The sequence below is a fragment of the Eulemur rufifrons genome, chromosome 14 (genome assembly GCF_041146395.1).
Source record: "Eulemur rufifrons isolate Redbay chromosome 14, OSU_ERuf_1, whole genome shotgun sequence".
Taxonomy (NCBI): Eukaryota; Metazoa; Chordata; class Mammalia; order Primates; family Lemuridae; genus Eulemur; species Eulemur rufifrons.
In genome coordinates, this window is record NC_090996.1 from 30,670,012 (window position 1) to 30,697,859 (window position 27,848).

Below are 27,848 nucleotides of genomic sequence, written 5' to 3' on the forward strand. Positions count from 1 at the left end.
TTAAAATCGTCTATTAGAATAGATCAAGCTCCGTGCTCCAGTCTGTGTCAGCAAGTTTCTTTTGATATGTTGAGTCCCCATCGGCCTGGAAAAATCCAGTCTGCTTTGAAATGGATTTTAAAAGGAATCTGTTTATGTTTAGGGACTTCATGATGCCACGTGCACCAAGAAGTCGGGGAGAAAAGCAAACAGAATGTGTTCCTGTCTGTTTGCTGTGGGGTCTTCCCATGCCTGGCACCCCAGGGCTTTATGCTCAGAAGTTTCAGAACCAGGCCAAGTGTCGCCTCTTCCAGGAAGGCCCTTCTGATGCTCCCAGCCCTAGCTGGGCACGTTTCTGCCTCCCCAGAACCCTCAGCTTTCTGTTGAACCTGTCTCATACCACTCGGCATTTTCCCCCTTGCAGTAAGTTTCTCTCTGGTGTTTTATCTTCCCTGCTAACCTGTGAGCAGCCCCTCAAGGATGGACCATGATGGTTTCATCTCTGCATAGGGCCTGGAAGGGAGCACTGTAGCATAAGTCTCTGCAAGTTTCTCTTGTTTCCATCAGTGCCTATACCTCATGAGGTCAGGATGGTTTGCTCATATTTCTATTCAACTCTGTCAGGAACCAGCTATTTATTTTTGTGCTTCCCCTCGCCCCACCCGGCTCCTCTTCCATACAGTGAGTTCCTTGAGGATGGGAGGATACGTAATATGCATTTTTGGAAATCTCAATTACCAACATACTGTCTGAGCCTTAGTAGGTACTTGTTAGATGCACGGATCAATGAATTGATAAATCAATCAATGAATTCTGAGAACTTCACTTTCTTGCAGCTGAGTGTCCACAGACCAGGATTTTTGTCTCTAGGTATAATGGCCACGTGTCCTAGAACAAATCAATTCCCTCTCTATTAAAGGCTGAATCCTGTGACTGCCAAGATTCTTTCTACCACTAATATTAAATAATTCCATTTTCTAAATCCCTTGTCTCCATCAATAGAGGTATTAGTACTACTCAATTAGAATGATTTTGTCCTTATATATTTACATAAACACATTGACCATCATTGTTAAATTACATGAAGACTCAGGCTTGGAGTCTGTTCTCTACACGTGGTCTCAGACACAGATCAAAAGGGAGCTGAACTTTCAGGCCACCCAAAAGTAGAACTTCTGACCCTCCTCCATCTAAGCCTCCCAAAGGCACTTGTGTAAAACTGGACGAGGAAGGTGTGAAGGAAGTGGGAGGAGGGTCACAGTTTACCTCCTCTGCAGCTGTCTAATTTATTCCATTTTGGGAATATCTTTATGAGGATGTTGTCTTTGTTATAACATCTTGACATGTCACACTGTTCTCCAAGCCTACATTCTATATCTAGAAAATTATTACCCCAATTTTAAACAATATCTCTGTTATTTTCATAGTGCTGTTTTAGAGCTGGTCAGTGTCTTTTGTAGCCAGGTTAGTAGTTAAAACATTAGATGTAAGACTCTGGGGTATTACTTCTTTGAAAGTCATTTCACTAGAACTTGTGTTTTTGGGAATGTAGAACACCTCTATGTGGGTACTCTGATAGAGCACTGGGATTACAAGAAAGGACAGTATTTATGTTTTATGCATTTTATGCACTAACATTTTCTGGATTTTTGCATTACAAGGCAGGCAACGTATAATGCTCCAAAGCTCAGGATCTGGTTCAAACTAGGGGTTTGAATCCACGTACAAGCTGAGAAAGTTACTCAACTTCCTTGGGCCTCTGATTTTCTGTTAAATGGAAATAATAATAGCGGATATTTCCTTAGGGTTGTTGTAAAGATTAAGTTACATAAAGCAGATGGAGTTTTCAAATAGTTCCTGACATTGGAAGCATCAATTTCATTTTAATAGCATTATATGTTTGATTTTTTTTTTTTTTTTTTTTTCCCCCACTCCCGGCCCCCCCGCCCCCCCGCCCCCAGCAACCATGCCCAGCAGACAGATACCAGTCTCTGCACATAACAGTTTAGGAAACTAAGATTAAAGGGGGTTAAAAGGGTTGCCTGTTCTGACGCAGGCTGTAACTAATTCAAGGTGCAGAACTAGGTTTGCCTTTTCCACACCTGGAGCTCTTTCAAGCTGTTGTGTTCACAATGAACCAACATCGTGGGGCATGTGAGCTAGCAGAAGAAAATGCAGTGGAGTTTTGGGGGCTGGGGGACTGATCACTTGAGCAGAGATTGTTGTCTGCATGTGGTCTGTACCAGATCATAATCGGGTCCCAGCTCCAAGTGTGTTCAAATGTGACTCCCTCTCGGATCATAGCCCAACGCCCTGGGATTCTAAATTCCACTGTAGGCATCAACTAGCTATTCAGAGGAACCTGAACTCCAGTCAGCCACCAGGGGGCCATAACACTGGTGAACAGAAGGTTACTCAACCGTAAATGAATAGATTTTCTTCTCATTGAAAGTGTGCCCCCATCTCATTTTAAACAGTACTGAGTGACCATCCAATGGCCGAGGCGGGAGGCGTTGGATTGTCTATAGCTCCATAATTAACATCTGAAACCCCACTTTGTCCAAATGAGATCCTGTAACTACATTCACCATCTGAGGACCGGGAAAGAGATTCAGGGAGAGACCGTTCTTGGAAAGCCTTGGTGATGTCTTTGTGCTTTATTGCAATGGACTTTGATTTCACATTCTCTCTGTGGGCAGAGGGGAGGAGCTTATGCTGCCCTCAGAGTGGGTGTGGGTTGGCATCCACTGGGGTAAAAACATCATCACCCTTCAGGGTCCTTCTATTGTTTCTTCCCAGAATTTCCTCAATATTAATGCTACCAGGTCACTGTCAACATTGGACCGGTGAAATTGGGCTCATAGTAAAATGGGAAAGTTCAACAAATTTTATGTTTTTAATCACCATAGTAAGATAACTGAATGACAACAACTATTAGTTCTTTTCACGTATCAAACATGCAATAAACAAATCATCTCCATAGTCTACACCATTTAAAACTCTGACATAGATTATATTTTTTGTCTAAGTACTTTATTGATTGATGAAAAGATACAGTTCCTGACTCTATTCTATGCATCTTGTAAATATTAACAGATATTGATAATATTTCATATGTGAGGAAGGTAGAGTCAGTCTGGCTCTAAAATGAGCGCTCTTCACCACCACAAGATGCTTCCTCTTGGTTTTCTCCTTCGTCTGGTCTAAAGCTGGTATTAACTTGTCTGTGCTCCTACCCTTCCCTCAGCTGCAATTGGTCTTTGCTGTGTGCTGGAGGTGATGGTGCTGCCTGCTCCCCAGTACTGCTGCCTAAGGACTTTGCTCTGTATGAGCTCAAGGTGGGGAGTAGGGTCTATGCCCCACTGGCACTGGCATTCGGGCACCTCTGGAACACCTGCATCAATGAAAGAGGGGGCTTTATCTGGTCACCTATGCAGTCAGCAGTCTTAGGCTCTTTCTGCAAGACTTCACTAGTACTTGTCCGAGTGAATAAGGACCTCCCATCATCCTCTACATCCGGGGCCCCTGATTATTCTATAGAAACACACCCTCTCAACTGCTGGTGGGTTTGTATGTGAAAACATTATAACTAAATATGAAGTACTCTGCAAAGCCAGGCTAACAAGTTGACTGACTGTTTATTTTGACTTGTAGAGAACTAGAAAGTCCTTCTCTAAGTCTAAAATTTCCCCCAAGCTTTTGACATAGTGTTTGCAGTGAAACTATGTGAAATATAATCCTTTAGTCAAGGGGTTTTTCCAGATTTGAAAATCAATGCTTTTGGAATGGTTAACACTCATACCTACACAAAGATGATCTGGAAAAGAGCTGAGAAAATGACTCTTGGTGAAGTAGGATGGTGGAGGGTGGAGGGATGGATGCAGGGTTGGTATCTGGGAAAATCTCCAAGATAGACTTTTCCGGGGGCAAAATCACTTTGCCCACTGACCCAACTATGTCACAGGGCCAAAGGATTGGCTGGCCAGGGAAGAGTGGGGGCCAGATGTGAAGCAAAGTTTAAGGGCAGATCTGAGTGGATCAGAGCACAGGGCAGGAGTGGAGAAGGGCATCTGGGATGGCTCGGCTTGTGTGTGTGTGTGAGCTTAAATGCTGCATGTGCAAGGTGTTAGCTGACTAAGGACCAAGGACTTTAAGGCCAACTAAGTATGGGAAACACTACACTTTCTTTCTGAAGTTAAACGGGTTTCTTTATTCTAAGGCAATATTTCTCAAGTGGAGGTGAATTCCGCCTCCTCCCCACCAACACACACACTGAAGGGATATTTGGCAATGTCTGGAGACATTTTTTTAAATGCTGTAACTACCACTGGCACCCAGTAGGTAGAGTTTAGGGAGACTGCTGAACATCCCGCAGTGCACAGCACAGCCCCCGCAACGGAGGATTGACTGGTTCCAAATGTCTGCAGTGCCAAGGTTGAAAAGTCCTGTGCTAGGGCTTTCTAGAGCCCTTAATTTTTTGAATATGCACTGTGGGTTTCTAAAAATGGAATAAACTATTCCTTCAGAGCCTTTCTCATCCCCCAGGGATTAGTGATCCATGCAATGTAATTCTTCGTAAGAAGCTGAAAACATCCATGTATCCATCCCTTCATTCATTTGTTGAAAAAAATATACACCGAGTTCCTTCTTTAGATGCGTGACCCTTGTCAGGCTCTGGGGTCACAAAGGTAACAAGATAGACCAGACTCTTGGTGAAGGAGACATCCTGATGAGTGAGACCGAAGGAGAAAATAAAGCAATAATAATGAAATAACAGTTGGGATAAAGGCTCTGGAGCAAACAAGCAAGGCAAGGAGAGAAGATGCTGCTGGAGGTGGTAGGGTGGAACCTTTCATTAAGGGATCGGAAAAATGTCAGAATGTCATCTTTTTGGATGAGATCTGAAGGAAGACACAGCGCCAGGCATGGGGAGAGCTGGGGAAATTCATCCCATGCAGAGCAAACGGCATGTGGAGAAGACCTGGTGTCCTAAAAGAGCCTGCCTGTATGGATGAATTTAAGGGGAATATGGCTGAAATGTGGGTAGAGATGGAGAGAGCCACGTGGAGTGCAGTAGGGAGTGCATGCCAGGGTCAGAACATGCAGGGACCTGGAAACCAAGGGAAGACGGGGGTTTCATCTAAGCACAAGGGATAAGGACATTGAAGCATGGGACGGCAATCACTCGATTGATACTTCACAAAGGAAGCTCTCAGGGAGGAAGAAAAGAACCCCGGAAGCAGGAATGGTAGCAGGGAGAAGACGAGTTGGGGTGCAACTGTGAATAGTCCAGATGAGAATTTGCTGCTTGGATGAGGGTGTTGAGAGTGTGGCTTGGATAAGCTGCCAGATTTGAGATATTTTAGAGCTAGATCTTCCAGAGCTTGCTGTGGTATTTGGTGTGGGGAATAAAACCTGGGAAGGAATCAAGGGTGACTTCCAGAATCTTCCTTTGAGAACCAGGTTGATGGTGGTATATGGAACAATGTTGCCCCCCTCTAAAGAGGGAAAGGAAGGTAGCAAGAGGAGGTAGGAGTGAGGGCAGAGTTGGCCTGGGGACCTGGTAGCCTGGGGTTTCTAGTACTTTCCATCTGGCTATATTAAAGTTATGGGGTGGGGCTAGGTAACCTCATCTTTTTTATACTTGGAACTCTGCAGAATTTTTCCTAAGTCTAACTGAAGATGCAGATAAAGCTATCTCATGCATATACCTCCTAAGTCTGATTTTTTTTTTTTTTTTTTAATATATGTTATCCCTAAAGACTTTCACATTTTTAACCAGGGTTATTTAAAGAGCAATACTATCTGTAAACCCTCAGGAGAAAACAAACCATTGGCATGACATTTCTTTCAGATCAACACATCTTCTTCTCTCCCAATGTAGAAGGGCATTAAAGTCCTGCTTTGCCCAGCAGAAGCTCTAAAATACATTGCACACGGGCACAGGAGAGGCACATGAAGAATTCATTTGCCTCTTTTTTTTTTTTTTTTTTTTTTTTTTTTTTTGGGGGGGGGTGATGAGAGACCCATAAACTCCTCATGAAAAATGGATGGAGGATAAAGCTTCCAAATGGGGAGAAAAACCTTCCAATGACTGAGTCAAAGGTGGGCCAAAGAAAATGGCTCCCAGGGAGAGGGAGCGACTCGGAGCTCGTCACGATCCAGAGATGCCAACTGTATCTCTGCGCACATGCATGCTAGGAGCCGCCAGAAAGCCAGATGTCACACTGGGGAAACAGAGGCTGAGTGCTCGTTGGCCAGGGATGGTCTTGGCTGGCCAGGTGAGAGTAACAAGAGGAAATGTTTTGATGGTTTTTTGTTTTGTTTTGTTTTTTCTGCCCAGTTATACTTCTGTTTACTCGCACAATTTGTTATTTTCGTCTCTCTCTCTCTCTCTCTCTCACACACACACACACACACACACACACACAACACATCTAAGACCTTGTGAGGGAGAATCATCCAAGGAGAAGAGGGAGGAAGAGAAAACAGAAGAGACATTCCCTTTGCAACAGAATCTCTTTGTATACAGCATGTCCCCAAATCACAACACGCTTTGCGGATGGAGTCCTTTTTAGAGAAGCTAATTACAAAAACATGGTCTGGCATGAAAATGGGGAGGTGGTTCCAAATCATTCCAAAGTGAGGCTGCCAGGTTCCTTGTAGCTTTCAATATGTATATTAAAATTGCCAAGCCCCTTCTGCTCACTGTTTGTGTACCCTAGACCTTACTTTCTACCAAGAAGAGTGATTTGGGGAGAAAAAGTAAAAGAATGGGGCTGGGGAGAGTGGAGAGAGTTTAAAACTCTTCTAAAGTGGAATTTGTTCTAAATTTGACCAGGCAGGTATCCTTGTTTGTTTATATCATTTTATTTTAATAGTCAATAAAATGACAGCAATATGATGCAAACTAATGATTCTGGGTAGTCAACAGCATCCTCTCTATTTACTGATTCTCTCAAAAATTGGTTTTGGTTGCAGTAGGCTTCAGTTTTATTTTTTGATGTGTTCTCACATTCCTCATACTGTTACTTACAATCACATTTGGCTAACCAAAATGTAAGTTCCATTAGTGTTGTATTTTAAATTGACAAGAAAAACTTATTTATGACATACAATATGATGGTTTCATCCAGGTATACATTGTGGAATGGCTAAATCAAGCTATTTAACACACATTACCTCCCATACCTATCTTTTATGTGTGTGATGAGAACCCCAAAATGCTAGTTTCTTAGCGATTTTCAAGTAAACAGTATATTGTTACTAACTTTAGTAACTGTGATGTACAATAGCTCTCCTGAACTTTTGTCTAACTGAAATTTTGTGTCCTTTGACCAACATCTCTCTAACCCTACCTCCGGCCCCTGGCAACCACCATTCTACTTCCTGCTTCTGTAAGTTCAATTTTTTTAGGCTCCACATATAGGTGAGATCATGGAGTATTTGTCTTTCTGTGGCTGGCTTATTTCACTTAGGATAATGTCTTCCTGGTTCATCTATGTTGTCACAAATGACAGGATTTCCTTCTTTTTAAAGACTGAATAGTACTCCATTGTGTGTATATATCACATTCCTTTATTCATTTATTCATTGATGGTCACTTAGGTTGATTCCATATTTTGGCTATGTGACAATGCTGCGATGAACACGAGAGGGCAGATCTCTCTTCAATGCGCTGACTTCGTTTCCTTTAGATACATACCCAGTAGTGGAATTGCTGACTCATATCATAGTTCTACTGTCAAGTTTTTGCAAAGCCTCCATACTGTCTTCCACAATGTCTGTACTAACTTATATTCTCACCAACAGTGTGCAAAGGTTCCTTGTTCTCCACATCCTCACAAATACTTGTTATTTCTCATCTTTTTGATAATAGCCATTCTAACAGGTGTGAAATGATATCTCATTGTGGTTTTGATTAGCACCTCCCTAATAATTAGTAATCTTGAACATTTTTTCATATACTTGTTGGCCATTTGTATGTCATCTTTTGAAAAATGTCTATTCAGGTCCTTTGTCCACTTCTTAATCAGGTTATTTTCTTACTATTGAGTTGTTTGAGTTCCTCATATTTTAGATATAAGCCGTCTATCAGATGTGTGGTGTACAAATGTATTTTCCCATTCTGTGAGTTGTTTCTTCTCTCGATTTTAATATATCTTGCTACTACTTTAATCAACATGTATTTTAACCTAATTAAGGAAATGAAGGGATGTTGGCTAAGAATTTTAACTCAATTAGTCCCTGTTTCAGTCCTGTGAAACAAAATATCATAATATGAGGCATTACATGTGTATATTGGTTTAGACCAATGATGTTCAATAGAACTTTCAGTAACGATGGAAAGTTTTTATTGTATTTGCATTGACCAAGATGGTATCCCCTAACCACCGGTGGCTTTTGAGCCCTTGAAATGTGGTTCATACAACTTGGGAATTTGAAGTTTGAACTTTAAATTTTAACTAACGTAAATTTAAATAGTCTCATGTGGCTTGTATGCATCATAGAGGACAGTGCAGGTTTAGAACCTTGAAAAAATAGGTTAAAGACTGAGTGCCTACTTGCTGTGTTGAAAAAGGCTCTGAACCTAGAAAACCAACTTTATTCATTGATTTGTATGTTCAACTCAGGCAAGTTATTGGGTGACTCTGAATCTTGTTTTTATCTTGTCAGATGGGTACAAGCTCCCCTCTCTACCTGCCTCATTGTTATAGTACAGCTGAAAGCAATTTAAAAAGATTGAAGAATTTAACTCAGTGTGGTGCTTCATACAACTATGAAGTTGAGAGAGGATGGTCCCTCTAAATAAAGTACACTTTCCTCATCCTAGTCTTTGTTATCCTTGGGAAGGGCTTTAAATGCCACACTGAGAATTTGACCTTTTAAAATTAACTATCTTGTTCCTACACTAATCCCATTTTACAAATGTGGAAAATGATGCACAGAGAGAAGTAACTTTCTCAAAATCACTCGGTGAGTGATGGGGCTGGTATTTAAATGCAAGCAGTTGGGTTCTAAGTCTTTCTCTCCATAATGACTCCCTAAAAGCCCATTCTGACACATTGGTGGCTATTTCAGCACCCATTTCTCCTTTCCTACTATGCTGCCTAACGATCTGAACCTGAAGTTTAGATTTCTTTATGCGAATCCACACTTCTCCTATCCCTGGTCACATAACAGATGGGCACACGATGCATTTCAGACCACATCTACTGGGGACTTGGGATGGAGATGTTTTCTCTCTTGCTGATTATAAACTGGGAAACTCATAACCCTGGTTACTGCTGTCAATCATTTTGGAACCAACACTGTGCCCAAAGTAAGAATGAAACAAATGCTATGAAAAACAGAGTGGACAGATACAAAAACTTCGGTCTTTGGTGATAGTGATGGTCTACTTGATCCAGTTTTGATTATATTCCACTCTATGGCTGGACTTTTCAGTTAGGTAAAATTACTTTTTTAAAAAATGGTATAATTTTTTTGCTGTGGTTGTTGCTGCTATAATCGTCAGTGGAAAGCAACCCAAAGTAATATATAGTCATGCACTTATGCAAACTCAAAATTTCACATCCCAGAATATCATGTCCAGCATTTGAAAGTCAGAGTTCAAAACTAACATACAACATACAACTCCTAGTTCAGAGACAAGATTCTCTGCTCCAGCATTTGGAATGAGGTCTCCATAACAAGGGATAACAGATTAGCTCTGCAGCAAGCAATGGCAGTACATTAAAAGAATATTAAGGTTGTGACAGGAAACGATATCAGTAAAAGCAATTCCTCGTGAAGGGAGAGACACCATATGTGCAGCCAACATTGCGATGCAAGGGCGGGAGGGGGTGTAGAATTAGGAAAGTCATTAAAGAGACTCCCCGTGGCGCCCAGGAGTTAAAAGACATATGGCGCCTTTGCCCCGAGTTGGGAGGTTTCATTTCTCTTTGCTTCCATCTTCATGCTCATCTTTGGAAGGAGACAGGAAGCATAGCTGAACAAGAGTCGGCAAGGTGGGTCCTTTATCCTAAGGTGACTCAGTGGGGAAGCAGGGAGGTAGGTGGTGTAATGGAAACAGCAAGGGTTATGAGTCCTAAGGCTCAGGTTCTCTGCGTTATTAACTCTGTGACTTTGGGTATAAGTCACTTGAACTTCCTAGCTCTAGTTGCCTCATGGGAGAAACAGAGGAAGGACAATGCTTTAGCTACAATGAGACACTACCATCCTCCCCTCGCCTGCTCCCCCAAAAGTCATGCATTCTCTTGCCTTTGGGATATCAATCCTGTTCTCCCTCTGTCTGCATACTTTTCCCCACTACCCCTCTTTAACTGTTACTTTCAGCTCGAACGTCACCTGCTTCCTGAAGCCTCTTAAGACCTGGATGGACTATCTTCCCTTCTACTCCTATCTCCCTGAGAACCTATCACATAATCCCGATTTGCCTATTCTTTTCCTTCTCAACAGAAGTTAAAGTATATGCAGATTCCCACTTTCTATCCTGTACACATTCTAAGCATCAGGGACCATGTACCTGCATCGTTGTTTCCACGGCTAACCAAGGGCAGGATTGGTATCGGGCAGGGGCTCAAATGCAGGTACTAACATAAACTGTGCTCCCCAAGCTGTGCAGGAATCCTTTGGTGCCTTTGTTGGTTCTCCATCCTGTTTTCTGCAGTGTAAATTAAGAGATCCTCCCCTTCCTCCCTGGATACTTGCTCTTTGGTCTTGCCCTTGACCCTCAGAGGAGGGCTTTGGCTCCTCTGCTGCATTGGAAGGTGAAAATTCATTACTTCTCTTTGTCTTTTTGTTCATTTTCAATTGAGAAAGATACAAAAGTCAAAAAGACTTGGAACAAGTTGTTAGGTAATACTGCTAGGAAAGCTGTCCTAGGAAATGTGAGAGGGGTTGTACGGAGGAGGAGACCACCTACGTGCAGGTGTTAAATATATTTGCTCTTCTGCTCTATCCAGTCAAGGAACATGTACCAGTGGTCATGGGAATTTCACCTTCACTGATTAACTAGACAGACCTCTTCTTCCATGTGATGGAGTGAGGATGTTGTAGAAGTCTTCTCATGGAAATTCTAAAGAAAGGAAATAGAGTTTCCCTTCCAATCCTATTTCACAGAGAAAATAGAATGTCTTGGTGAATCCTTTCCCTCCCTTTCCTTCTTTTCTCCTGTAACAATGTAAAAAGAAAGTCCCTTCTGTCTGGGACTGTTTCCCTCTTACACAATCTCCTGGAAACTCTGCTCTTCCCTCCTTTCACACCTCACTAGTTCCCATGTGTCAGCATTTTAGAGGCCACATACAAAAGCTTTCATCTGCCATCCTTGATAACTAGGACTGCATGTTCATGCTGCCTTTGTAATCAAAGAAATACACCTGTTTCTCAGTGGAAGAGGCACTGAAGGATGAGTTAGAAAGAGAAAGGAATGCGTGCATATTTTCTCAAACGTGTACCCTCGGGTCATATTAATCTCTTGCCTCCCTGCTCTTTTGTGATAAGCAGTGTTAAAATGGCAACAGCCCATCCCAAACTTCCCTTGCCAGCCAACCACCTCTGCTTCCTCCTGTCAATAACTCCATCATGTTCTTGGACTGACCCATTACGAAGGGCTATTGTAAGTGGCAGCCTTCCAGTTAAGGAAAAGTTACAGATTGCTCAATCCAAGTGAATATTGGAGTTGCCAGGATTATGGATAATATTCATGTATGTCAACTCACTGTCAGAACATTACCCTCCAAACTCCCTCTCTCAGCCACACGCCAAGGGGTCCGATGATGACCTAAACAACAGCCATGTGGCAAATGGCAAAAGAATGCACCTCAGTGTGTGATAACCTTAATCCTATCCAAACTAACATCCATTTATGTTGATGAGTATACTATGTCTACAGTAATAGATATCCTCTGGGCTAAGAGTAATAAACATAGTAATAAACTTCCTTGTTCTTATGACAAGTCACAATCTTATTTTTTGCTGGTGTTTTTTTTTTTTGTTGTTGTTGTTGTGTTGTTTTTTTTTTTTTTTTTTTTTTTTTTTTTTTTTTTTTGAGAACATGTAGAGAAAAAGAACAGTAGTTGTTCGAGTAACAAGATTTGAACCTAGTCTAATAGCAGGCAGGCTATGAATGCAGGCAAGATCCTTCTCAACTGGTGCATGTGATAGCAGGGACAGTCACAGGATACCATGAAACTGGGTCGGGAAAGAGTCCTGGTGTTTTTGAAGATTCAGCTGCCACTCATGGCTGGGAGCATCAGTCTTATGTTCCACTTATTCTGATTTTCAACTTTGTTGTCTCTCCTTTTATGGATGAGTTATAAGGCAGATAACCATTCCAGCAAATGGTAACATAACGATAATGAAGCGCAACACAGCCGAAGGCTGAGATAATGTATTTCCATTCTGAGTTTATCTTTCCCCAAATTTCTTAAAGTGTATTACCCACCAAAAGTTCTCCCTTCACAAATGTGAACATGATTAAACTGGTGATTGCATCTCACGAAAAGGAAAAAAAAAAAAAAAGAAAAAAAATTGTGCTACATGGCAAAATAGTTTGATGTTCATCTTGCAGCTTTCAGTAGTAATTTCACGAGGCTGCAGAAAGCATCAGAAGCCTTAATCCAGGGAGAGATACCAGGGGTCTCCCGAGCCCAATCAAGAATTTGAAAAAGGATCTTCAAAGTTATCCATTAGTTGAAGATGTGAGTGACTGAAGAAACTGCGAGTGTGTGATGCACACGCACACATGAGCTTTAGATAGACGGGACAGTAGGTGTGTATAAATCAAAGACTCCATTGATTTCCCTCCAGTTCTATTCACCCGGCACCCTGTGTCCCATTTAAGATGAGAAAACTGAGTGCTCAAGAGGGGTGCAGTGATTATGCTTAAGGTCTAACAGCAAGGCAAGGTCTCCCAGGGGGACAGGCAAACGTTCACCTTCTGAGCAGGTGTCTTTGACGCTCTGCCAGTATTTCCTGCTGTGAAAGCCGGCCAGACTTCCAATCCACTAGCACCTGCACTTCATTATCTGAAGGGGTTTCTTTAGCCGCCAATGTCCTCTTTGACCACTGTGTGGCAGGCTGGCAGACGGGGTGGGTAGGGGGGGGATTAACATTGCTCCCAAACATCCCTCAAATAATGGTAAAAGTGAGCTGCTGTATTAATACTCCATTTCCCTGACCCTTCTGATAAGGTCACATGGAGGTGTGTGTCCCACAGTGGCTGCCAGAGAGTCTCCAGGGAGATTAAGGGAGCTTCAGCCATCCAGCAGGATAACTGACTTGACAACACCCCCTTTTAGTGTCTAACTTCTTTTGCCTGTCTTAGTTTCCCACCCACAGTCTGGTATTTTCTTCACTCCCAACTAAGCTCTGCTTGTACTTGAATTGTTTCTTCAGGATCTGCTTCTGGGAGATCTTAAACTGAGATAGCCCTCTCTGCTGCACACTCTGTGGACCCACCTATTCATGCTCGATTAAAAAAATTGACAATTCTTACTTCATCCTCGTCTTACCTCCAACACACACCTAGAATTGGATCCCCAAATGGATGAAAAATGGGAAACCACTGAATAATTTGGCTAAGGTTTCTTCAGAGCTTCTCTTCTCACCTTGACTCGTGTATAAATAGCTTCCTACAAATATGGCATGCACGTGTGTGTGTGTGTGTGTGTGTGTGTGTGTGTGTATTTTGAGCCACAGGTTTTTCCTAGTTTTTTCAAGAATGGGGTAGGCATTTAAATTTCTTTTTCATTGTTTTGAAATGATGTCTGGAAAGAGAACATGGTAGAATACTTTGCTATTGTAAAACTGGTAAGCGTTCTGTATTTTTTAAAAAATATGTCCCCCTTGCTAAATGTCTCCATAAGCTCAATAATAATATCTGTCTTATTCAAGCCTGTATCCTAGGCATATGGACAAAAATGGGGGATGAATAAATATTTGTTGAGTGAATGCAAACACGAATTAATAAAGTATAATCTGATTTTTGAGGATGAAATACTATAAAATGTATTGGAGAGGATACGTACACATAAGTTAATTCTGGTGATCTCTAGATGGAATGGTATGTGTTTTTCTCATTTTCTGCTTTAGGCTACAATAAACATGTCTCTTTTGTAATAAGAGGGAAAACACATTAATAAGACATAATTTCAAAAGACATTTTAATAAGTGCTCATTTTTAGATACAGTGACCACTTCTTCTGGATCTGCCAGGATGGTCTATACCCCAGTGCCCTGTTGCTCCAACTAAGTAGATTCACACTTGCTGAATCAAGGTTGGACTCACAAAATGATGCTCACGATCATCATTTTCAGAGTAAGGGTACTTCCCTCTCAGATGTCCCCTGCAGCATTATAAACTCTCATATTTGTGTTCCATAAAGGGTGAATCCAATGTCAGCTTGCAGTTGCAGAAAAATGTTTGGGAAAAGGCGACCTAAAGAAAATAGCCAGTTCCTTATTTTCTTCTTTGCAGAGATGATTTGTTGATTTCAGAGAATTTCAGGGAGAGAGATCACTGTGCTCAGCTTCAACTGCTTGCATAAACAACGTTTCCAAAACACGAAGGCAAGAATTTCCTTGGTATGCCAACATCATCCTCACTTACTTAACTCTTTCCAGATATTCTGGCCTTTTTTTCTGTTTCATAAATGCATCATTCATCCGTGCAACTGCGTCTGTGCCAGCCATTGCTTAAAATGCTGTTCTTGCTGGGTTATTTGTGGTGGTGGTGTGTTTTTTTTTTTTTTTTTTTTTTTTTTTTTTTTTTCGGTAAGGTCTAAGCTCGAGTGACAGCTCCTTGGAAAGGTGCTCTCCTCTGCTGCTCAGACCAATGTAGACAGTTGGTCACTCTCTGTCACATTATCCCATTTTATTTTCTCCTTTCTATCAGACATTCTCTTGCTTTTTTAATGTATTCCTTTACTTGCCTTACTCCATTAGGAATGTAGGTTTTCTGAGATCCTTGTTCTCCTGGTTCACTGTTTTGTTCCTAACACATCTAAGAACTCGTATTGTAACATGCTGAAAAGCTCAATACATATTTGTGAATAGAAGATAATGAAGGAAAAAGAAAAGACAGAGGGATGGAAGGAGCAAGAGGGGAGGGAGAGGAAAAAAAGGAGATAAATCGGATACATGATTTCTTTTAGCTGCAAATCTTAATTCCAAATGGATCAGTATACCCTGAAAAGTGAAGACTCTTCCATTTCCCACCATTTTCTCTCTTTAGAAGACAGTTGAAATTCTAAGTAGCAATTTTCCCCTTATATACATATGTCAATTAACATAAATATGTAGTAAAAAAACTAAATGTGAATATAATGGTTCACACTTAGCTTTTCTTTGTTCACACATCACTGACAGTAAACGCCATTAGATGATCAAAGAAGAAATACGCAGAACTACTAAGACCTTGACAATTTTTTCCTGGCTTGTGAAAGTTACAAACTTTCAACTCTCATTATTTCCTTAGAACTTGAAACATGAGGGAGAGAGCAATTACTACCAATATACTTAATCTTTAAGAATCACATGGATGGTTGTACCACAATGTGAATATATTTAACACCACTGAACTGTAGACTTAAAAATGGCAAAGATGGTAAAAATAGGAGCTGGTCATTCCCATCTGCCTCGTCCCTGGCACAGTAACCCCTGAATAATTTGTCAAGATGAAGCCTCCATGAGCTTGGGGACCCTTCCTAACTAGAAAGAGCAGAGTCCCAGATGACACTGGGCACCTAGCTTGAGGAAGGAGGAACCTTTGTTGCTTTAAGCCACAAAGATTGTTTCATTGTTTTTGCAGCATAAGCCTAGCCCACCCTGACCAATACATGGCTGTCACTTAGAGATGAGGATGGGGGATAGGAAAAAGAGAAAATGTAGTCAGACTTGAGCACATTTTTAGGATTAAAGGGAAAACCTGGGGAAAGAGAGAAATGGAAGATAAGGGTGTGGTTGGTTGGTCTTGGCCCTGGGGGAGGCTGAGGTCTGTGTTGCCCAACACGCTGGCTTAACACAGACCACCGGGTGCACTGGGTATGTGGCCAACAGATCTAACTAGGAGACGTTCATGACAGGTACCACCATTTCTGACCTTTCTCACTTCTGGAGAAAACTGAATTGCTGATGGTCAAATGTTTGCCCGAGATGACTTAGCATAGACCTTCCTCTACTAGCAGAGGGATGAAAGAAGTATATCTTCTTACTGCCTCAGTTTCCTCATCTATCAAATGGTAACAATGGCACCTACCTCATGAACTTGCTGCAAGAATTAAATGGGTTACCATGTGCAGAGCACGGAGAACGATACATCTGGCACAGAGTGGGTTCTGTTTAAGTGTGATCTCTCGAAACCCCATCGGGTTTCAGGAAAAAAACCTCTAAATGTGGTGTGAAATGTGCTAATGGCTCTTTTTGGCACTCATTTAAACAATAGGGAGATATTGCAAAGAACTGTGAAGTTCTGCTGTACTGAGAAGCAAACAGGCAAGGCAAGCCATGGATATATTTAGCATCTCTACCAGCTCCAAAGCTAGTGCTGTTAAATAAAAATCAACCTTGATTTATCTTTAAAAAAAAAAATCCCATGGATGAATTATCATGGATCTGATATTAGCTGAGGTTGAATAAATTTGAAGTGATGGTATGTACTTGCTGACACTACCAGGAAAGCAGTGAAGAGATACAGGTAAAGAAAAGAAGACAGGAGTGGGGAGAGGGAGGGCGGGAGAGAGAAAAGAAGGGGGAGAAGATAGTTGCAGAGAGGTGAGAGGTAGGGAGCTAGAAGAAAAAAAATCTAGGAAAAAGCAAGGTTTATTGACTAGTTGACAAAACGGACTAAAAAATCAATAGTGTTTTCTCTGACACTTTAGATAACTTCCCGATAATGCTGGGCAGCTTGCTAAAGAAGAGGGGTCCCTATGGCTGACAGCTTTACTCCAGAACAAGTTGAGTTTTCTTTATTTTTACATCTCCCCAGGTGGGAAGCAGTGTGCAGCCTGTCACCTTCCAAAAGGATGAAAGTAAGAGAACCTTCATCACCCGTCACTGTGAAGAGGACTTTGGAGCTGGAGCCAGGGGGTAGTGCAGCTAGGGATATTTTTTTTTTTTTTTTTTTTTTTTTTTTGCTCTGTGTATCTAGGGGCGCTGTCAGTGACTGATTCTGTCTTCCTGGCAGTAGGAACCTGATAACACAAGAACACTTTTGAAGATCATTGCCAACACCAGCCCTAAAGAGAAAGAATTAACTGACAGCAATTTCTCAAACTTTGGTGTTGTTCAGATAACTTTTGACAAGGAAAAGCAATGAAGACCTTCAGTGTTGACTCGTTAGGTTTATGATGTCTTCAGTTCAATGCGTTTGACCAACGAAGTAGACAGAAACCCTCATGCTTGTAGCTCTGGCACAACCATAAAATCAAAACGATTTTACAAATTGAATCCATACAACCTCTGATACCAACAAAATCCCAATTAGCTATATTAGTTTAAAGTGAGAGATTTTTAAAAACTAAATTGCCATTAGAGGGTTTGGTGGTAGAAAACTATGGCCTCAGGTACAGCTTTTCACTTTACCTCTTTTGGTGTTTTGTCCTCAGTGATGGCAAAATAGAAAATCCCCGGTAATTATATTGTATACGATGGCATTAATAGCTCCTGAGTCTTTGCTTGCTAATTTAGAATAATCAGGCCATCATTCCCCCTCTGTCCCGATACAGAACCGAAATTCTGCCACTAAGACCAACGTATGCAGGGCCACTTTTTTTCCATAAAGCTGATTTGCTCACTTAAAGATGAGGTTTACGTTGTTGTTTTTTGAAATCTGAACCAAATGAACTTACAGTCCCCGTATTGCTGGAATCGGGAAAAGAAAACCTCTTCTAAACGTACTGTTTGTGAACCGTTGCAAAGTTAGTGCGAACTATAGATGACATCCAGGAAACATAGCCACTCACAAGAGACTGTGATCTTAAAAATTCTGGAGCAAGGCATTTGCAGTCTGGTCTTCTTTACTATTGTTTGCTAGGAGCACACAATGCTTTTTATTCAGTGAAAAACCTTCGTCCCTACAATATCTGGTCATGCAATTTGGGCCAAACTCATGCGGAAACACAAAAGAGAAGCAGGCCCAGTGCTGTGCGGCAGTACTTGGTAATAAGGTGCATCACAGTATGTTTTCATTTTATTCAGATGATCAGCTAGCTAGAGATAAAACACTCCTTGGCGCACTCTGAGATCTCAACGATATATCCCAAGACCCACAAGACACGGTGAACTTGAGTTTGAGAACAAGGGGTGAGGAAGACAGCCCTCCCTATTATAGGGATATAAACATCTTGGTTACATAAAACAAAAGACGGCCCTTTGTAAGAGCCCCAACCTCAGACTCCAGTATGACCTGAGCTTGGGGGTGGCTCATCAGAAGTGGAGGGAGGGAAGAGAATGCAGTGGGAGTGCCTCCCTCCAGGTGACCAAGGCTGGCTGCAACCAGCCACAGATCTCCTCCGGCAACCTCTTTACTTTCCACTATTACCAGCCCCTCCCCCAGGGGTACTGCATCATCCATTGTGGTTTTCCCTAACCCAACCCAGACTTTTGTAACTCGCCGCTTCTATAAACTTTCCTCAAATCACTCAACTTGAGTATGCATCTCTTCCCTGCCAGGACGTTGGTTAACACGGGTTAAACAGGAGGGGGTGGGCACCTGCAATGTCCAAGAACATAGAAGAAAGGAATGTGTGTGCGTGCATACACTGAGCTACCCGGGTTTCTGGCTCTATGAGAGCAATTAGGAAGACTAATTGTGGTAAGACCTGAAAACAGTAGGAATTAGAAGTTAAATTTGAGGGAACTCACGAAGACCATTAGAATCAAGAGCGGAAATCAAAACACAACGGTTGGAGACCATTTAGCAGGAAGTGGGGGGTGGGGAGGGGAGTAAAACGCTAAACCCAACACTAGGATCCTCGCAATAAACTTTTCCAAATTGTGTCGCTTCAGACTCGCATATTCCTGTTAACTTGGGATTAGGGAGAAAGATGACGTTCGCTTCAGCATTCGTTTTTTAAAAAAAGTTTTGATGGTCAAAGGTTAAACCGTGACATCATCTGAGACTTTAAGGAGGCAAGCTGTGCTTTTCTGTAAACTCACTAACAAGGACCACTGAATTTCCCCGACAATCTCAAATTGGCAACATACTCTTTCCTTAAGACTGTTTCTGATGCCTGGTCTTCCCGGTGGCTGTCAGAGCCATGGAAAGACGTTGTTGGTTCACTGTCGACTCATTCACGGAAGAGGCATGCTATTTGCTAGCCACTAATTCCGTTTCTAGGTGTCATCCACAGAAAGATGAATAAGACATGGTTCATGCCTCCAACATGATGCCACCCACGGGGGGGAGCTATACAGGAGAAACCAGAACTAACGTTTATTGGGCACCAACTACGTTTTTGCTTTCACACCCTTTTTTAAATGGTATTTTTTTAAATCCTCCTGGCAATTCTGTCTATGGGACCTTACTCATCCTATTTTCAGATGAGGAAGTAGAACCTCGGGGTGGTTACACAACTTGTGTGAAGACTCAAAATAAATGAACGGGCTCTCGGCCTCTGTCGGTAGGTAGCATCTCCTCAACCTCCGTAGACCTTATATAAATGTCACAGGAAGGCATAAGGCAGAATGCCATCGTCAACTTATTTTACTTATTTTGACCATCTTAGAGCTCTTTATAGTAATTTGAGATCACGGCACAGTCAGAAAAATCTCTCCCCAGGATCTTACCTTCTACCTCCAAACCCATTCTCCCTTTCCCTTGCATGCCACTGTTTAAATTGATAACTCCCAAGCTTTCCCCAGAGTGTTTGTCATTTTTACAACAGCCATTTTTCTTTGACTTGGGGGGAAAAATATATTAAATCAGTGTTTTCATTTGTGCACATTTCTTAAAGTGCTCTCAAATAAGTTGATTCCTAATGAACTTAAGATTTTAATTCATTTTACCCCATTGCTGCTGCAGAAGGAGTCACATTTTTAAATGTGTGATGACATATGGCTGTTCATTATTTATACATTCTGTAGCAGACTATAAATTTTACTTTGGACATATATCGAGGCACTGAAACCATTTTGGTTGCAAACACATAAATCATGGTTACAGTTATTAGTCTAAATGTAACACCACCCGGGTTCTAGATCAAAACCTTTAAAATCCATTGTAATTGATGTCTGCTGTATAACTTATGTCTGATTTTATTAAAGGTTCTCATTATTATTTATATATTTGGAGCATTATACTCCTAGCTGTGCCACTCCATCCAGAGTAAATTATTTGGAGGTATAGGACTGAGAGAGGATATAGAAGCATGTCAGGGGGCCGGGGTGGGGAGGGGTGGGCTCTTTCTGACATGTTAAAAAATAATTGGGGAAAGGCGCGGATGTTGTATTTCAGTTCGGTCTAACTAATTCATGCAATGATTCAGTTAATTTAGCTCCCAAACGCCTTGTCCTCTCTACCAATTGACATTCATTTGAGACAAATAAAACAGCCGAGGAGTTGTGTCAGCTAAATTATAAATTAGCGAAAGGGTAACCGAATGAGCCGTGTTCCCAGGGCTGCCACTGGACTAGGCTTTTCAAAGACCAGAAGCACTTAGATTGATCCGTACATCACAGCACTGGGATGCCTCAGCGAAATGGGGACTGAGGATTGATGACACTTCACAGGCTCATTAGAAAGCCTCAGGTTGATGAGCTGGTCCGCCCAGCGTGGCTGCAGAGCGCTGGCAGGTGACACAAGGGGACGGGCCGTGTCAAAATGGCAGAGAGGCTGAAGAGCAAAGGCGACCTCCATGGAGGAGAGAGAGAGCACTAAGCAGGGAGGCAGGAGGCTGGTAAAGATGGAAGCGAGATGGCAGGACCGCAGGGACGTGAGCTTCAGAACCACACAAACCGGGGTCTCCACCCCTGCAGGGCTGTTCCTAGCCATGTGACCCCAGGGAACTTACATAGCTAGAGCCTTGCTTTCTGCCTCTGTAACAAGGTAGACTTTTTTTTTTTTTTTTTTTCAATTTCAGAATATTATGGGGATACAAACGTTTTGGTTACATGATTTGCTTTTGTGCGGTTTGAGTCAAAGCTACCTGTGTGTCCATCACCAATACAGTGTGCACTATACCCACTGGGTGTGACTTTACCCGTCTTCTCCTGCCCCCTCCCACGTGTTTGGTTTCCGTTGAGTATTACTACTATCTGTGCACATGGGTGTTGATCGATTAGTTCCAGTTTAGTAGTGGGTTCATGTGGCATTTATTTTTCCACTCTTGCGATACTTCGCTTAGAAGAATGGCCTCCAGTTCCATCCAGCTTGTTATAAGGGATATTAGTTCACCATTTTTTTTAATGGCCGAGTAGTACTCTGTAGTATACATTTTATTAATCCACTCATGTATTGATGGGCACTTGGGTAGACTTTATTATTACAGAAAAACCCAAACAGAAGGTACAAAGTTTTCATATACTCCTCCTCACCACACCGTTTCCCCCATGATCAACATCCTGCATTAGTATATTTGTTACGCTTGATTAATCAATATTGATACGTTATTATTAACTAAAGTCCATATGGTTACATTAGGGTTCACTTTCGTGTTGTACAGTTCTACCAGTCTTGACAAATCCATAATGTCATGTATCTAGCGTGACTGTATCATACAGGAGAGTTTCACTGCCCTAAAGATCCACTGTGCTCTACCTGTTCAGCCCTCCCTCTCTCCTCCCAGCCCCCTGGCAACCACTGATCTTTTTACTGTCTCTATAGTTTGGCCTTTCTTATAAAGTTTTGAGATAATGCATGTGAAGAGTTCAGCAGAGTGTTGAGTAAATGGCTGAACTACAATAGCTGGTACTGCAGCATCGGTCTATTCTAGTGACATATGAATTTCAAATGCTGCATATTTAAAATGCAAATTTCAGATAGTTGACCAACAACCCGAGAAATTATAAGAGGAGTAATAGCTGTATTGTAAGGTCTCCAATTGTGTTTCCCCAGATGCAAGCAACCAAAAAGGCTGAACAGCCCAGCCTGTTCTCCTGTCAATCTTTGGCTGCTGGGGAGCTTGATCGAGGCTCCTGTTAATCCCGAAGGCCCTCCTGGAAGCCTTCCATAGGGGAGAAATCAGAAGCTCCAGTTGCTTTATCTGCAAACGTCTACCCTGGGGCAAGATAGGTCTCTGGAACAGGCACGGATGGAGGTCCTCCTTGCTTTACCACTAAGCAAGAACTGACCTCCCCGCCCTGTGGCATCTGGTGATCCTGGCACACCTGCTATGCTCACACTCTTTCCGCCCCTGTGAAAGGTGTGGGAACCCAGACACCACACCCAGCAGAGGTGTGAGAGGAGGTTAGACAGGGAACTCGGTCATCTGCTTTCAATGGTGGGTATAGGAGATGCTTTGGTGCCCCTGCCATCCCCCTGAGCCTGTCTCTGAGTATCCAATGTGTCCATTGTGATGGACAGTTGCCATACACTCCAGCTGCATCTCTCCCCAAGCACCTGACTTTGCCCATAGGAGCTTGTTCAGTCCTCAGTCTGGGTAGCCTGAAATTGTGGAGGAGTTGATGTCCCTGGACAAATACCTTCTACGAAGGAGCAATGGGTATTGAAGGCTAATGTCTCAGACTGCTGTCCTCAGAAGAGACAGTTCTGGGGCAACCCCTACGTGTTTCTCTGAGTCCCATGTGGGACTTCCACAGTGGTGCCCATGTAGAAGAAAAAAGCATCCTTTTCCTCCTTTCTTCCTGCCATCTCTCACTGTCCCTGATTCTTCACTCTTACTTGAAAGGACCTTCTCCACAAAAACGATCTGTTCCAAATCTTATGTCAGGCTCTGCTTTTAAAAGAACCCAAACCAGGCCAGTTGGGCTGCAGGCAGTCAACTGGCAGAAGGTAAGATGAGATGAAACCTGCAAATTTCATGCAGTTAATGAATGGAAATGTAATTTCTAATGACAATTACAACAGTAGGAGCTGACATTGCCAGGCTGTTTACTGAATGTTAGATATTGTGCATGGATTACGTTATTTAATCCTCATACAACCATATGAGATAAGAATTATTCTAATATCCGTGTTACAGGGGAGAAAATTGAGGTTCAGAGATGTTAAGTGATTTGCTTGACTTCAAACGCATAATAAATAGTATGGTCAGAAAACAAACTTAAAGTAATTTAATTCAAGGCTTTAAACCCTATAACTCTCTACTTCCTGGTTTAGCCTAGAGTTTTAGTTGTATATATGTACCATATACAAGTGATTCAAGAATACATTTTTTATAAAGGTAAAATCATGACTCATGTACAAATAGAAAATGAATACATGTCCAAGATTTTATTTGTCTTGTTAGTTATCCGCCAGAAAGATGTTACAATAAGTTCCAAGGAAAATTCAAAATACTATATTTTTATAGGCGATTGAGAATATTAAAATGAATTTACAACTAGACCCACACCTGGCAGCAAAACTAGTCAATATCCATGAGGCATAAATCAATTGCACTTCACTGGACACAATTCATTTGCTTTTCTTTGGAACAAGAATCATTTGCATTTGTATGAGTTTTCTACCACTTGCACAACTGTAAGAGGTCAAAGAAAGTGAGAGGCAGACATAACCTGGAAGGGGGCACTATGTAAGATACCCAATCATCTTCTTTGTTCAAATCAGAATCTTCTACAATTTTTTCCTGACAAAATAGATGGTTGAATAAGTCTAGGACATTTATGATAATAACGATAATGGAATAGAACAGGGATGGCAAGCTGCTTTTTCTGAGAGGTCAGATTATAAATATTTTGGGTGTAGTGGACTATACAGTCTGCACCACCATTATTCAACTCTGCCCTTGTGGAACAGAAGTTGCCATAGACAATAGAGAAACCAACAAGCATGGCTATGTTCCAATATAACTCTCTTTACAAAAATGGGTGGCTAGCCTGTGGGCAAACAACATTCTGCCACCCCTGGAATAGAAGACCATGAGGTATAAGTCATGCCAAGAATTATTTGTCAAGAATTTTTCCCGGGCAGAACACTTTGGATTAATTCATTTACTTCATAGTTAGTGACTAGATACTAATAGCAGTCCAAGAATATTCCATGTGTATAATAGTTTATAAAAACAAAATCCACTTATAAATGATTCTAGTAAGTTTCTCTACTACCTTTAAAAATTAATTTAAATGATTACATTATTGGGTATGATGAGATGTTTTTATGTATATATTCATTGTAGAAAGATTAAGTCAAGATAATTAACCTATCCATCACCTTGCCTCAGTAATGTTTTTTAGGGGGGGTGAGATGTTTAAAATTTAGTAATTTTGAAACATACAAAACATTATTTTTAACTATAGTGACCATGTTGCACAATCGATTGCTAAGACTTATTCCCCTCGTCTAACTGAAACTTTGTTCCCTTTGACCAACATCTTCTCTTTCCCTATTCATCCCTCCCCACCTGCTCAGGTAACCTCCATTCCACTCTCTGTTTCTATGAGATCAATGTCTCTAGATCCCACGTGTTAAGTGAGATCGTGGTGGTATTTGTCTTTGGGTGCCTGGCTTATTTAACTTAGCATAAAGTCCTTCAGGTTCATCCGTGTCATCACAAATGACAGAATTCCATGATTTTTAAAAGCTGTGTAGTATTCCCTTGTGTGTATGCACCACGTTTTCTTACCCATTTCTCTATTGAGGGACATTTAGGTTGCTTCCACGTATTGGCTATTGTGAATAATGCTGCAATGAACGTGCAGGTGCAGATATCTCTTCAACATGCTGATTTCATTTCCTCTGGATATACACCCAGGATCATATAGTAGTTCTATTTTTTGTTTTTTGAGGGTCACCTCATATTGTTTTACATAATGGCTGTACTAATTTACATCACCACTAATAGTCTATCATAGTTCATTGGCTTTTTTTTTTTTTTTTTGGTAAGTATTGAAGGGTTACAAAAATCTTAGTGTCCCCATCTCTTTCACATCTAGATGAGGGACCTGAGATCTAAGAGGGGAGAAGATACTTGTTAAAGATCAGAGAACATGTCACTGCTTACATTGGAAACAACACAATGGGCTAAGAATGGGCATTATAAATTAGATAGAACCTTCTATGTAACTTATATATATATATATACTATTAATTCTACATATACAATCCTATATATAATTTATGTATAAATATTTATATATAAACATATATGAATTAGAACCATCTATGATTTTATTAGAGAAGACCCTTTAGGATTTTTCAGCAACTTAATCCTTTGCCAAGAACAAATGACACACGTTCACACACCAATTTAGCAGGTCAGTGCCATGAACGTTTATTGATCGGTACTAGACACTGCACCAGGTGGGGCACTGCGGAGACAGTGAGGCCAAGCCCTACCCTTAGGGAGCTCATTCCCCAGTGGGAAGGGGAGATTTGCAAAGATATCATAGAGCACAGTGTCTTCAGTGACGGTAAACTCAGGCTACTACAGGAATGTGGAGAAGAAGAATCTAAAACCAGACTGAAAGGGACGTTAGGGACATATTCTGGAGAAAGTAGAATATGAGTAGATGTTAAAGGTTGAGTAGGAAATGGATATGAAAATACATGATGGTTCTCCTTTGATAATCAAACATTCTGCTTTGGGACTTTTTTTTTTTTTTCCCCCCTCCTTCAAAGAAACAAATATCATGGGGTCCTTTGCTGCTGCTATTGTTGCTAGAGATGACACTAGGGGACACATCCACATGGGAAGAATGCATGAACAGGAGGGACTGATGGGTATTTGGGGCATGCATCTGCATCCCGATACCCCTGCATTATCTAAAGTCTTACCAAAGGTTGGGATTCATCCCCTGGGCTTCCAAGAAGAGAGAGGCATGGAGGCATCTGGGTGCCCTGGATTGGGACACCAGAATAGTTTGACCGCAAGTCCCCATCTGGTCTTTGGTGAGATCCGGGAGTCTCCTCCTCCCCCAGGCTCTGCAGAGACTATGCAGGCCCCAAAGTCACTTTCTGCTGTAGGGACAATAGGCCCCAAACATGTATGTAAAAACTCATGTAGTGAGCTTGAAATTCTGCCCAAGGATACCATGACCAGGAGTCAAATGGCCTTGGGGGCTCCAAATTAGGGTCCCCCCAATTTTTTTTCTCATGGTAGAATGGCATCTTGTAAACAATTGGGTCTCCCACGCTGATCTCATCTGCAAAGCGTTTGCCTGTGTTCTTCCTTATTCTCCTTTCGGTGTAATTCTGCATCTTCAAGGACTAGTTCCATCCCCACTGACGCAACCTTTCAACCTTCTTCCTGAGAACATAAAAAGATCCCTGGGGGCCATAGAGTAGTTAAAACAAAAACACTCAGGATTCTTCTCCATCTCGCCTTGTCCCTCGTGGGAGGGGTCGGCTGTCCACTAGGACCACGTGTCCTCTCCTCCCTCTGTTTCTTTGGTAGCCTGTCCTCTTTCTGCTGACACTCATCTGTCTTTTAAATTCCAAGTCATTGAATACTTGAGTGAATCATGCGTTGGCTGACTTGGTGGAGGACCCAACTCCTCTGCTGGAGATGATGCGTATGAAGACCTGCATATCAACGTGGACATGTGCATGCTAATTGAAAGAAGCAGGGTTTTGTATCCTAAGTGCAGGGAAGGTTCTGCAGCTGTGTGCGAGACACATGCTGGGGAAACAAAGGAAGAATGCACGCATGTAATACTTGTGGTTCTATGGAAATAGAGCTACTGGTCTGTTTACTGTTCTTTCTTTTTCCAAAGTTAATTCATATTATGATACCAGTTTTATAATTAAAAAATACAGTTCTTTCATCATTTAAGGCCATGCTCAATCACCATGTCTTCCTGAGCCTACCTATTGGAACAGTTCTGTCCCTCCTGAAACTCCAGGTTGGCTTCTACACCTGCTTTACTAAATCATTCACTCGGTAATTATTTATTGAGTGCTTACTGTTTTCTCGTGAATGGAATACACCAGTGAACAAGCTAAACCCTTCTCTCCCAAATCCCTGCCCTCAAGGACTTTACATTCTAGTGGGAGAGACAGCCAAATAAAATAAGCAAGTAAAATAAAAAATTTGACCTTTATTTATCAATACTTGTATGCATATGTCTCTCTTTCTATATCATTAACTTACATCAGGGCAAGAACAGCCTTTTTAAATTTTGTTCCCCAGAGCCCCTGTCCTAGAACAATGGTTAATGTACATCAAATTCTCAATCTTTTTCTGCTGCATTGAAAAGAAGCTTCACCAGTTTTATCTGCCTACTTCCCCTTCCACATACACTCAGACTGGAAAAATCTGAAGCAGAAGTTACCATGGTAGTCACTCTCTGGGCTACGAGTGCTGCCAGCAGGAGGCTGGACTGATCCCATCCAATTTACCCTTTTGAATCATAGGGGTACCAGGCTTGTCAACATGAAAGGAAATTCAGTGGTGTACTCCCCGGTTCTCGGCTTCCAAACACTCGGAGCAAAAGGAAAATGGAAGGTCCATGTTTCCAGATGTTTTTTTATTCCTTTAGACCCTGTTAATCTCTTTATAAACGCTGTGGATGCAAAACAAAGCTCTTTGGCCTTCTTGTCACGGAGCTGAATGTTCATTACCAAATAGCACAAGGGAGACATTTGCGGTTTTGGAGGCAAAAGGAAAACGTGTCCACGTGGAGGCAGGGTTGGCATGAGTTCTTCTTTCCTTCCCAAGAATATACATGAAATCATGTTTGTAATCACGATGCACAGTTGAATTTCTCCTTGAGTGCAAGCAGCCCTCCATACACGAAGTAGGAGCTAA